Here is a 14,637-nt window from a genome sequence, read left to right on the forward strand (position 1 = left end):
TATCAAGATCCAGATACTCAACAAAGAGCAAACCATTTCTGTGCATGACAGGGGTGGGCATATTTTTTATGTAAAGGGCCAGAGTAAATACTTTTTGGGCTTTGCGAGCCATGCGGTCTCCGTTGCAACTACTCAACTCTGCCATTGTAGCGCAAAAGCAGCCATAGACAATACATAAAAGTTTATTTATAAAAACAGGCAATAGGCTGGATTTTGATCCACAGCTCGTAGTTTACTGACTCCTGGCGTAGGTAAGAGTTCAATGTACTTTATAAAAACTGTCCTTTGATCGGTATTAGATAAAGAATCTGTGATGATTTAAGAGAGAAAACATGCCACAGTACTTACTTTGTGAATACTCTTCTCCAATCTGTGGGGGATACTCTTCATCCCAATCAACCACATCATCATCTGTAAGCACTACTATGTGGCATTCTCGTTCCCCACTCTGGGCACTAGCTACCATGAGAGGCAGGATCATTTCTTCCAGATAAAATTCAAACTGTCTACGAGCACCATCATTTGATAACTCATGCATTAGGGCACCTGAAATGAATCCAACAAAAAATATCTTGATTTTTCTGATGACTGATGAGTAAAAGAGCAGAAGCAACACACACACAAAATATTAAAATTAGTTCACCATCTACTCTGCAGCCCTACAGACAAAATACAGTGGTTATTCTATAGTCAACAAAACTTTTCCTAGGAAGAGATTTTACAGAAACGAATCTTATAGAAAGAAGGGCAAATTAAAAGCATCTAACATAAGCTCCTTCATTTTATACTTTAGGAAGTGACCTACCTAAGGTTACAAAATTAATTTGCAAAATCAGAATTGAGTCCCCACCCCCAATTTAGCCCAGGGTAGTGTTTTTATTATTTCATGTTGTCTTCCATCAATATATGCAATTATATCTTAAAAGTATATCTTAAGGATGTTTTCAGATTGTCCACTGAACTAAAATAGCTCTCATAATTCCTTCTCCTATGTTTTCTTTCTCAAAAAATTATTCACAAACAACATTAATATTTCAGTGTAGAAAAAAGAAGTGAATTGGCTTTGGGATAAGGCAGGCAAAAGGCCAAGCAAAATATAGGATGGTACAGGACTTATGTAGCAGACCTGACCCTAGAATTCAGAGGGGTAAAAGATAATTTCACATCACCCTCCTTAAGTATAAACATAGTGAATAACTTCAATTGCCCAAAAAGAGAGCCACAAAAATCACTTGCACTGATCTAATTTTTTTTCCTATGACAATGGCAATGTCCTATCTCCTAAAGCACTACTAGTTCAGGAACTACGAGGAGAGTTAGAGCAGAAACTAGAACTCAATCTAAGCTATAGTCTCCCAAGGGAGAGTCTTTTCCCCCTAAAACATCACAATTATATAATAATTATTAATAATATATAGTGATATAAGTGATTAAGTAATTAATATATGTTATAATTTCACCATGCCTCTCTCTAGGCTGGCTAATTCCAGTTTTTAAAAAAGATTTTATTTATTCACGCGACACACACAGAGAGATAGGTAGAGACACAAGCAGAGGGAGAAGCAGGCCCCCTGCAGGGAGCCCGATGCGGGACTTGATCCCGGGACCCCAGGATCATGCCCTGAGCTGAAGGCAGACTGTTCAACCACTGAGCCACCCAGGCGTTCCTAATTCCCATTGATTTCTTTTTAATTTCATTTATTGCCGAACTCCTAGATATATCAACATAGTCTTTTTCCTTTAACTTTTGAACCAATTCCAATCTGGCTTCCATACTCAGTATTCCTCAAAACTTCTCTCAATATAGCCTCCTTTATCAGATTGTTAAAAATAATGAGTATGTTTTGATCCTGTTCTTATCTGACCTCCTGGCTGAATCTCTCACAGGGACCACCACCTTCTTCTTAAAACCCTCTCTTCCTTAAGAATCTCTGATGCCACTATCCCTAGTTTTCTTTCTCCTCTGGATGTTCTTCTTCAATCATCTTTGCCAAATTTTTCTCCTCTAGCTGTTCATTAAATATTCATGTTTCTCAAGACAATTTTTCCTTCTCTTACCTTATGCTGATAATTCCCAAATTTATTCTAATTCTTGTCTTCTATATTCTAGATGCCTTATATTCAACTGCCTTCTGGAAGTCTCCATTGGGATGCTACATCACAGGCACCTTCAAACTCAATATACTAAAAGTTGATTTAATCATATGTGCCTTTCCCTGCAGTGTATCCCAAATCAGTAAATGGCATCATCATCATCATTCATTTCTCAGAATCATCTTAGAAAAGTACAAGGCATATAGTAGGAACTTAAATATTTGTAGAATAAATAAAAGTGAATCCTCGATTCCTCTTTCATCTTTTAATTCAATCATTCCCCCAGCCCTATCAAGTCCACCTCTTAAATGCATCTTGAATTGTGTCATTTTCTTCTCTGGGAGATGCTATCCAAAGATAACTGCAAAATCTCTTATACCATATGCTTTTCTACAATGGGACCTTGACATCTCCTCCCTGGAGATGGAGTCTAATTCCTCTTCCTTTAACCTAAGATGGTCATACTGACATGCTTGTAACCAGGGCAGCATGGCAGAGGTGAGAATGCATGTTTTGCCTTGGTCCTGGGTAACATTCTCTCTCCAAGTGCTTACCTGCTGAACTCAGTCTCCAGACTTAGAGAAGCCCAAGATGCACACAGAGGCCACATGTAGGTTCTCTGTTTGACAGTCCTAGCTGAACTCAGCCCTTAAATCATCCCAGTGAAAGCAGAAGACATATGAGTAAAGAATCCTACAGCTTTCTGCATCATCTCAACTCTTCAATTATTCATGAGATCTCAGATATTTGAAGCAGACACAAGCCACCTCTGCTATACCTTGTCTGAATTCTTGACCCACAGAATAAAAATACTTCATGCTAAGTTTGGAATGCTTTATTACACAGCAATACTTAACTAGAACACATTCCATCCCCAAAGCCCCCAAGTCCAAGTCATCCTTAATTCTCACCCAAACTACTATAAAACCTAATTACATTCCCCCAGCATTTACTTTTGCCCCTGTGTAATTCATCTTCCCCACAGCAGCCAAATCATACAACTCCACTAGTTTAACTCTCTCAAGGCTTATACTATCCAAATCCTCAACTTGGTCCATAAAGACTTGTTACATGAAAAGGGAGATTATAGATCAATGTGTAGAGTCCCCTAAAAATATTTTCTTTAAATACTACACATAAATACATATCCTACATAAATCCTATATATGTATATATGTATGTGGGGGGTGTATATCCTGCATATAAATTTACTCTGGCCCATATTTCTCTCCTGAACTTTAAACTTGTATACCCAATGCCACACTAACCATTTCCACTTGGATTTCTAGTAAGTATTTCAAACTTAACATGTCCCAAATCAAGCTTCTAAATTTCTGCTCCCCGTCAAGTCTCCCCCATCTCACTTAATGGAAAGTTCACATTTCCATTTAATTAAGTCCTCTTCTCTTTCCCCATCCCATAATTCAATCAACAAGCAAATCCTGACAACTCTACTATCAATATATCCAGAATTTGATCACCTCCCAGTGCTTCTCCTCTGATTTAAGCTACCACTCTATCTCACTTGAATTATGGCAATAGCTTCCTAATTATCTCTTTGCTTTTAGCTTAATCCCCTCACTGCAATCCAGTTCTAATACAATAGCCAAGAGTAATTCTTTTATTTTTCTTAGTTTTAAGATTTCATTCATTTACTCATGAGAGATACACAGAGAGAGATGCAGAGACACAAACAGAGGGAGAAGCAGATGCCATGCAGGGAGCCTGATGTGGGACTTGATCCCTGGACCCCAGGATCATGACCTGAGCTGAAGGCAGACACTCAACCTGAGGCCCCAGGTGCCCCAGAGTAATTCTTTTAAAACATAGTCAGATCAGGACTACAGCACTGCACAACTCCATACTGAATTCTGTGTGAACAGAATTCAACCTGGCAATCTCACAGATCACATCACTCCTCTGTTCAAAACCCTCCAATGGCTTCCCATGTCATTTAGAGTGAAAGCCAAGATAAAGGTCTTACATGACTTAGATCCCTTTCTACCCTCATCTCCTACTGAGGACACTCAAATTTACTTCACTCCAACTCTTTGCTGCTCTCAGACATGCCAGGCAAGCTACCCCAAACCTTATACTCATTGTTAACCTCTGCTTGAAATTAAATTTTCCTCTCCAGTTAAGGCTTCTCTGGCTACTCTATGTCCTTTCCTTATGTCCCCCCACTCTTCAGCACTGATTACTGACATACCATATGTTATTTGTTAACCTGGTTTGTCCATCTTCCCCAAAAGAGTGTAAGTTCCATTAGAACACTAAGTTTTGCCTGGTTTGTTCATGTGTATCCCCAGAACTGGAGCAGACTGGTAGAGAATTAAGTCATCAGATATTTATTCAGTTAATAAATTTTGTTTTCTCCCTACTTCTCTGGCCTTATTTCTCATCATTCACACTCCTCCCTCCACTCTAGCCATACTTCCCTTCTTTCAGTTCCTTAAGCATGTCATATTCCAACCTGACAGCCTCAGCAAATACCTTTGCTGCTGCCTGGTAAGGTCAGTGTCTTATCCCCCTTGCTATTGCTCTAGGTCTCAGCTTTAATGTCACTTGGATAATGATTTTCCACAGCCCCTTTACCATACACTTCTAATAGCATCTCCTTTCTTCACTGCATTTTTCATTACTTGTCGAATGCCTATCTTCCCCACTAGACTGCAGACACCATAAAGGCAGGGATAAGGTCTAATTCATTACTATATTTACTATATGCATGGAACTAACAAAAAGTCTGAATAAGAGAGGGGAATTATAAGTTAAATAGGAAACTAGAAACACATAGCTGATATTAAGAATTAGAGATAAAATAATTGAAATCCACAGTGTATAGGTAGTGTCTGAAGCCACAATGATGAATGCCATCACTTAGAGTAAATGTATAGATTCTGTGAGAGAGAGTGGGTAGCTTAAGACAGAATACTTAGGACATTCAAGAAATCAAGGATCAGGGAGCAAGTGAGAGAAAGATAAAGCCTAAAAGAAGAATGTCAAAAAGCCAAAAGAAGAATCAAGAAGAAAGAAGTGACTTCACAGTGACACCTAAAGAAAATGCCTTTAAAGACAAGGATCCCAGAATTACCAATAAATTTTTAAACATTGTTCAAATATTCTAGCCAACTTACTAAGGCAAAAATATATATGTAAAGTGTTATTTAAAACACAAAGTTGAGGGCAGCCTGGTGGCTCAGCGGTTTAGCACCACCTTCAGTCCAGGGTATGATCCTGGAGACCCGGGATCAAGTCCCACGTCGGGCTCCCTGCATGGAGCCTGCTACTCCCTCTCCCTGTGTCTCTGCCTCTCTCTCTGTCTCTCTCTGTCTCTCATGAATAAATAAAATAAAAATCTAAAAAAAAAACAAAAAACACAAAGTTGAAAAGGTATAGATAGTTCCTATCCTCCACTTCAAACTGGTTTGATGCTACAAACTAAAAAATAGAGCAAGAGAGAGTGAGAGAGAGAACACACAAGTGACTCCTGTTATTTCAGTGTCTCTACATTTCAGTGACTTCACAGGCAGGATCTGCCTCTGATCACCCTTTCTCAATAGCTTGGAAACCATTAAACAAGTTGTTACTAAAGGGTATTTAGTAATACAGCTATTCACTTTGAAATATTACAAAATAGCATGTATAATATGATATTTGAATATTTTTAAAATTTACATTTCCTAATATTGCTCTTTTAAAAAAAACAAACTCTTATTTAATACTATGTGTCAAGCACTATTCGTTTAATCTCCACAACAACCCTGTGAAATAAGTATTATTGTCTCCATTTTAAAGATGAGGGAATTAGGGTAGCCCTGGTGGCGCAGCGGTTTAGCACCACCTGCAGCCCGGGGTGTGATCCTGGAGACCGGGGATCAAGTCCCACATCGGGCTTCCTGCATGGAGCCTGCTTCTCCTTCTGTGTCTCTGCCTCTCTCTCGCTCTCTCTGAATGAATAAATAAATAAATCTTTTTAAAAAAATAAACGTACTAAGTCTTTAAAAAAAAGATGAGGGAATTAAAACAAGGTTTTAAGTAACATGCCCAAGAAACAAACCCATGACTCTATCCAGTAAACATTCAGTACTTGTATGATTTCAGGTTAAGGTATAGACACAGACATCTTGTGTAATGTGCCATTCCAATACTCAGTAAAGGCACGTATTAGCAGGTAAACAATTCAGTTTTGGATCCAGGTCTACACCCACAGTATCCTTTTAATTTTTTTGTTTTAAAGATTTTATTTATTTATCCATGAGAGACACAGAGAGAGGCAGAGACTGAGGCAGAGGGAGAAGCAGGCTCCCTGTGGAGAGCCTGATGTGGGACTCAATCCCCAGACTCCGGGATCACACCCTGAGCCAAAGGCAGACAGACGCTCAACCGCTGGGCCACCCAAGCATCCCTCCTTTAATGTTTTTACAAGGCCATTTTGTCTTCTCAAATTCTATGTAGTTTTGTTTTTAATAAAGTCTATGAGAATCTCTGTATTTTTAAAAATATGTATTACAAGTATTCTAGAAACATTTACAAGTAATTATTTAAAAGCCAAAAGTCTAGAAAAACATTATACATACTTTACATAAAGACTCTCACCTTTAGTTCCATAACAAGTAAATGAGACTTACTAATAATGACAAGGTCTATGTCCAAAGGATTACAAAACCAAATCCACATCATTTTTTTACCTGATAGTCCCCAAAATAGAATATCTAATTATATGAAATGAAACTAAAATGGTCCCCAAGAATTAAAAAAAAACCCACAAAACTTGAACTCAAGGATCTACAATCAGAATAATTAATGCTCATGGTTTAATAAAGATATTTTTTAAGATGTGAAAAAACAAACTTTGTTCAAGTTTACTTATGTATGTTCTATTTGACTTTAAACTTTTAAATATCATTTATAGATACTCAGAGGTGGAGCAGCCACTTTATCCCACCTATATTGATATCTTTATGAAGACTTTATGGAATGTTTAGCAACAATAAAGTGGTACTTAAGGGAAGACTTAATAAGACTACACATTTTTTTTCTTTTTTTTTAAATTTTTATTTACTTATGATAGTCACAGAGAGAGAGAGAGAGAGAGAGAGCAGAGACACATGCGGAGGGAGAAGCAGACTCCATGCACCGGGAGCCCGACGTGGGATTCGATCCCGGGTCTCCAGGATCGCGCCCCGGGCCAAAGGCAGGCGCCAAACCTCTGCGCCACCCAGGGATCCCAAGACTACACATTTTAGCTCTTAAATAAACATGAAGAAAACAGCTCTATTTAAGTATACAGTAGGTGCCTTAAATTTTTAAATAAAATTTCCCATTCGTAAGGCACCTGGATGGCTCAGATAGTTAAGCATCTGCCTTTGGCTTAGGTCATGGTCATGAGGTCCTGGGTTGAGCCCTGTATCAGGTTCCCTACTAAGGAGCTTCTTCTCCTTCTCCTGCTCCCTTGCTTGTGCTAATAAATAAAATTGTTTTAAAAAATAATTAAAAATTTCCCATTAACAGTTTCTAACAAACTAATCTCTGAGAAGGCATGCCAAGCTACTGTTGAGTTGAGGTTAATAAAGTAAAGTAACTGTAAGCCCATGATTAACAAAAGGCTATTACCACGCGTAGAAAGCTTTTAAAATGACTTCTCACCACATATAGGAAAAAATATAAGAACATGGGTTTGGGTTAAAAAACTTCTATGATGTGGCCCACCTCTTTATTCTCATGTCCTTATGTCCTGCTCTGCTCAGGACAGTCTCTGCTCCAACTAGGTTCTTTCTAAAGTATATTTTTTGCATCTTTATTCCAAAAATCTCAGCTGTTAGAATCACCTCATTACTCTACTCTTTCTAAATCACTATTTATTCTTTACTACCTGCCTCCTCTGAACTCTTCCCCAATCCCTCTAGCCTACAATGACCTCTCCTGAACTTCTCCAACTACTTAACATCCAAGTTAACTTTGAAAATTCTCTTATTCTGACTTCTGTGTATAATCATCTTTCTTTCCTCAGGCATGGCAAAATGGTGAGAGGGATGGGTGATGAGGAACAGGTTGGTGAGGGGAAAACATTGATCAAAAAGTTAGGATTTCCAAAGTTCTAGACTCTGCTCTGAGGCTGTTTGAGGTTCTTAAACAAAGTCACTTAACCCTTTGTACAAATAAGGATTAGATGTTCAATCTAAGATCTTTAATGACAAATGCTGTTTTTGAGAATTATTTGTATCTTCCATAGTGGCTTTGGATATCACTTTACATCAGAAGTATAAGAAAATTACAAATTTTTGGTTGATGTGATCTCAGAAGTGAAACCAAATACCATTCTTGACCAAAACCAGGGCTCCCAAGCTGGAAGATAAAGATTGCAACAAATGACAGAGACGCGGTCAAGGAGGAAATCTGGGAGAATCTATCAAAAAATACATACATACATATATAAACAATTTTTTTTTAATTTTGGAAAATTGCACATGGAACTTATAAAATCTCTGTAGAGGGACCCCTGGGTGGCTCAGCAGTTGAGCATCTATGTTCAGCTCAGGTGGTGATCCCGGGGTCCTCAGATGGAGTCCCACATCGGGCTCCCTGCAGGGAGTCTGCTTCTCCCTCTGCCTATGTCTCTGCCTCTCTGTGTGTCTCTCAAGAGTAAACAAAATCTTAAAAAAAGGATCTCTGTAGACTTCCACAAACCATTCTCACAATGCTTTATAATTCAATTAAATATTTGATGTCTACATAAATATCAGTCTTTCAGGCTTTTCATTCCAATATAATGTAACTCTACAAAGCACTCATACCCAAAACGTCATACTTACTGAGATCTCTACATTTAATAGTACTATATTCAAAAGAAATACAAAGGTAGTCGCATGCTTCTCTCAATTCAGGAATAGATATGCCATCAGGACAATGGATTATTCCTGTTTTGTAGTAATCCTATAAAAAAAGGGAAAAAATGCGTAAGTCTAGAGCATAAGGTGGCCAAAACCTTACTATTAAGGTTACGCTGGTAGCATTTTCAAAAACAGTGGAGCTCTGAGATTTCTGAACTGTGGACTTCTAAAGTTAGATGAGACCTCAGTTCACCTAACCACTTTTTCATTTTACTAATAAGAAAACTTTGGCTCAAATAGGTTCACTGACTTACCCAGTCATATAATTAGTTAATAGCAGAGGAAAGATTAGAACCCAGATCTTCTCATTACTGATATATTTCTTCTATCATGCCTATTCATATGTATTTTCCCTTCTACAAGTTATTTTTCTATATAACTACCATCAAACTTTAAAACTTTTTTCAGGGTGCCTGGGTGGCTCAGTTGTTAAGTGTTTGCCTTTGATTCAGGTCATGATCCCAGGGTCCTGGGATGGAGTCCCATACTGGGCTCCTTGCTCAGCTGGGAGTCTGCTTCACCCTTCTCCCTCTCCTTCTGCCTGCCGCTCCCCTGTGCTGTCAAATAAACAAAATCTTAAAAACAAAACATTCTTAAGAAAGTTAAGTAATACATACTAAGGTACCTTAAACATTACCTCAAGAATTAAGGAAAATTTATGGTTCTTGGTAAAAGAACTTCAAAGTCATATCCAACCATTAAAATATGCAAACAGAACACACAATCAGATATTCTTCTTCCAACTAGTATTCTTTGGTGTATCCCATATTATGAACAATTAATAGTGCTTATTTCCAAAATCTACTTGAAAAATTATTAAGGGCTAGCCTGAAAATTACAGCTGGGTCACAAATTTTTTTTTTACTTGTCAACTCCATTGGGTTGATTAAATGAAGTATGGCTAGCTGAAAAACCACTCCTTCCCTCTCCTCACAAAATAAGATCTGCCTCAAGCTTCTTGATGTTCAGAGCCACAGTAACACAATAAATTTGCTATGCCATAGAAGCAAGACATCTCAGAACTTTCCAAGTACTAACAACCCAATCAAGATCAACTTCTATTCCTATCTTGTACCTCAGGATCCTACCCCCTACCCGCTTTCCTCAAATTATTTAAGAATAATTTTAACAATTATTTTCAGACAGTGGCATAAAATGTCACACACTATAAATCAAATCTTTGTCACCGATTTGAAATTACAAGTAGGAACTCGATATATACTAATTCAAATTATTCCTTCTAAATTAATAAAGGTTAATAAAACCTCAAAAAAGGTTTAGAAAGATGTCTAACAATTTACATTTTCTGAGGGATGAACTTTTAAATGTTAACTGGTCCACATTGCCTGTTATGTGCATATAAAATATTTAGAGTTGAAGGTAACCACCATTTTATTCTTCAGCAAAAAGGAATCATTTATTTGAAAGAGAACTAGGGAAGGAAGTGTAAACACGGACTTTCCAGAAACTATTACCACTATATCCTTTTGGAAAGATAGAACTGCCTATTTTTGCCTTAAAGAGATGTATCATCCCCCCATACCTATTTTTTTGTATCTGTATGTACTAATATAAAAAATGGAATTAAAATGGTAATTTAGAAAAAACCAATATTCTGCCATAGAGATATTCAAAACAGATTTCTGCCTTTCAATTCAACTACCTACTGAAAAGGGGCTCTTAAGATTAAGTCAATGCAGGGTAAGAAAATAAGCACCTCACCAGAATTGCTCGAAACACATGGTGGGAGCCAATTCCCTCTTGCCACTTCATACTCTTCCCTTTCTCAATTGGGGACGGCGTAAGGTTTTGTTCTCTGCCAAGATCCAAACATCCTATGATATTTAGTAAAACCATTCAGAAATATTAAACCACCAGGATACTTCCTGTTGAGGTGGAAAACTTATCTCATGGACCAAAAGGTAAAAAGGAATTACAATTAATATCAGTTAATTAGTTAAAATAATATTCTTTATCAGCAATGTTTATTCAGGCTATGTATTAAATGGAAGGAAATATTAAAGATCCCTTCCTTTCTAATGGGAGGGAAACAGGATTATAGATTTCCCTACAAAGCAAAATCAAAATCAGCTAATAAAAATTCTGAAGCTAAAAAGGAACGTTGTTAGTCTTTTTTTTAAATTTTAACCCATTCATTCATGAAAAGACACATAGAGAGACGAGGTAGACATCAGGGCTGAGGGAGAAAGCCAGACTCCATGACATGGAGCCTGATGTGGGACTTGAGCCAGGAATCACGCCCTGGGCGGTAAGGCAATCGCTCAACTGCGCTGAGCCACCAGGCAGGCATCCCTTTAGCCCTTTCTTCTCAGGGAGGGGGGAATGGGGAATCAATCAACCAGGGGAAAAGGTTGATTTTATATTCTAAATCTTAATAAGAAAAAAAAAAAGGAAAAAGGGGAAAAAGCCATGTTAACTGTGCCTCTCTTCCTTAAAACTTGCTGCCTCCACTGCCAAGGTTAATGCCTACTAGTGCAAGCAACACACAGTAAAGGATGGTGTGTATCTCTTTATAGATTAGGCAGATTGAGGTTTATTTCATTTTTTCACCAATTTAAACTATTAAGTGGGGATGCCTGGGTGGCTCAAGTGGTTCCTGGGGGGTCCTGGTGGGAGGCCGGAGCATTTGAGATGAGAGGATGGAGTCCCAACAGGGAGCCTACTTCTCTCTCTGCCTGTGTCTCTGACTTCTCTCTGTGTGTCTCTCATGGAATATATTTTTTAAAAAAATCTTTAAAATTAAAATATATGTGTAAGAAAACAGCACTCAAACTTCTTACACCTGACTTCCATATAACTGAAAAAATAAGCAATCAAATGCTTAAGTAAAAAGTAAAGAGGAATGAGGAAGTTAAAGAGTTGGAATCAAAAAAGTTTAAAACAATGAGTAAAAGTCTTTATTTTAATTGTTTTCATAAGAAAATAAAGATTTTGGGGGCCACCATGGGGTGGTCTTAGTCAGTTTAAGCAGTCTTGTCTTTCACTCAGGTCATTTGATCCCAGGGTCCTTGGGATTTCGGAGTATCACATAAGGGCTATCCCTGTTCACCAGGGTATCAATCTGGCTTTCTCCCACTCCCTCTGATGCTCTCCCCTGCATGTGTTCTCTAATAAAATCCTTAAAAAAGAAAGAAAGAAAGAGAAGAAAGAAAAGAAAAAGGAATAAGAAAAAGAAAAGAAAAGAAAGTATAGAAAGAAAGGAAGAAGAAGGGACAAGAAAAAGAATGGAAAGAAAAAAGAATAAAAAATACAGATTTCTATTTTTTTTCACGTAATGTTCTTGGCCCTTTATATGTTATCATTTGAAAACGAGACAAGTTACAGATATTGGTTCTTCCAAAAATCAAAAAAGTTTAATGGAAATTTACGTTCAAGACTATCTTAAAAAATTGTGGTTAAAGGCTAAGCTGAAATCTCAGAATTAAATGATACCCATTTCATTTCCTAAGTATTCTAACTCTACAATTTCCCTATTTACATTGGTTTTTTCTAAAAAATAATGGTTTTTTCTTTTGTTGGTAACACCTGAAAAATCTATAAAGAAACAAAGCTTTTTTTTTATTTTCAAAGTTTCCAAAAAGAATTTTCAACTTCATTTTTAACAGTTACCATGAATATTAATTTTTCCATCCCCAAAAGATATCGCTGTTACTTCAAACTGGCATTGAAGAGATGATTTCACTGATTTAAAATAAAGAGGTGGGGGGATTACTGTCTTTCAGGAAACCAAGATGGTCATTGCAATTTTCCTCAAATACCTGAATTTTTTTGATAAAAATACGGAGGAATGGCTTGGCTTTTCAGTTCAATATGGTTATACATTACAAACACAATTCTTTTGGGCTTTGTTTTGTTTTCCTTTTAAAGATAACATAGCCTAAACAAATGAAGCAAAATTTCAAACATCAACTTTTTAAACTGGTGTTTCTTTTAAATTTTAGATAAAAATTAGAAGTATTTAATAATGTCAAGTCCTCCTCCTGGACACCTTCCAATCAAATTAATTCTTCCTCTGTGCTCCTAAAAATACATAAAAAAAAGCCTTATTTACTCTGTTTGCCTCGGAAAGGTAAAGTCTAACAGCTTAAATGTTCAAAGGAATACTTATTCATAAAATGTTATGCTTGTTTATGTAAGCCTTTTATTTTCTGTTTGTTAGAAATACTGGAGTCAGTAATCACAAGGGTGTACACACAGGCATCCAAAAAAGTTACTCATATGGCAATGTAGGGGGGAAAAAAAAAATCACAATTTTGTGTTTTACATTCCTATTAAACTGCTATTTCATTTCTATTGCTCTATTTTTTATTAAGATGTGAAACCAAAAAAGATATGTTTTACATTGAAAAAGGTATTTGAATCCTAGTTCTGATCACGCTGAAAAATCGGTCTATATTGTCTGTATCATTCTTACGACTGCAGCTCCCACTACTATAAACTTTACATTAAACATTTACTCTGGACCAGCAGAAATTAGAATATGACTACAACTATCTCTCCTTCATTCTATTAACTACTTGTTAAGAACATTCTCTTTTTTAAAGTTACCTATGTCAAACTAACAACTCTGCTGACTTTTCAGCTAACCAAACTTTTTTCTTTAAACAATGCTGCTATATTCGGTGGTTGAATTTAGGAGCCCCCAAGTGAAGAAAGCATATTATTACTGCTATATTCACCTTGTTAGATACAATTTAAGGTTTCAACAGTGGAGATCATTTAGGTCCCTATTTTCATTAAACTAATATATTTGTTTTTCTGCTGATACAGCAAATATTGTATATGTGCTGCGAAGCGAGCACTGATACAGCAAATATTGTTAGAAATAAAACCAAGTTCAAGATCTGGCTCTTACAATTTTATGGCTGTATTAACTTGAGCAAGTTATATTAACTCCAAAGTTCAGTGGCACCTGTTAAAACAGGAATACTACATTCCAACAAAGAGTTACTCTAAAACTTAAATAATGTGCAAGTGCTTTAGAATTTAATGCAAAGAACTGCAATTATTACAAACCTGCCAACATTGTATTTGGCTGTGCAGTAAAAAATGGTGGGTCTACAACGAATCTAGTATTATCCACTATTAGCGTTACTTGTTCGACGTTCTTACATTCCAAGCTCCTTCTTTTGCATTTTCATATACAAAACCATCTCTCCAGATGTCTTACAGCTACCATCAGAACTTGACTGACTACTGTTTCTGCTGCTGTTCCCAGCACTGCTACTGGAATCCATTTGGAGATGACTTTTTGAGGACGAGGACTGCTTGGACGAGAGAAAATGTGATCTTTTCTCGTTCTGAAATTAAGATGTTAAAGTTATGCAAATTTTCCTTTTAAAAAATTCAAGATCCATATATAACTTTTTAAATTCCGATGTAGAAAAGGTTGTTTCAAATTATAGCATTTCTGGGTGCCTGAGTCACTCAGTCAGTTAAGCGTCTGCCTTCAGTTCCGTCATGATCTTATTAGGGTCCCGGGACAGAGCCCCATTTCAGGCTCTCTGCTCAGAAAGCCTGATTCTCCCTCTTCCTCTGCCCTTCCCTCTGCCCCACCCCTTGTACTCTCTCCCTCTCAAAGAAATAAAAATAAAATAAATCACAGCACTTCTGCTTTTTGATTTCAAAG

General features: G+C 37.0%; 1 pseudogene; it reads right to left on the bottom strand.

The window, feature by feature from the left end:
* Positions 1-348: 348 nt before the first annotated feature.
* LOC129518189 (BTB/POZ domain-containing protein 10-like) lies at positions 349-14,308 on the bottom strand (annotated as a pseudogene).
* Between the last annotated feature and the right edge of the window lie 329 nt (positions 14,309-14,637).

The sequence above is a fragment of the Nyctereutes procyonoides genome, unplaced genomic scaffold (assembly GCF_905146905.1).
Source record: "Nyctereutes procyonoides isolate TBG_1078 unplaced genomic scaffold, NYPRO_anot_genome, whole genome shotgun sequence".
Taxonomy (NCBI): Eukaryota; Metazoa; Chordata; class Mammalia; order Carnivora; family Canidae; genus Nyctereutes; species Nyctereutes procyonoides.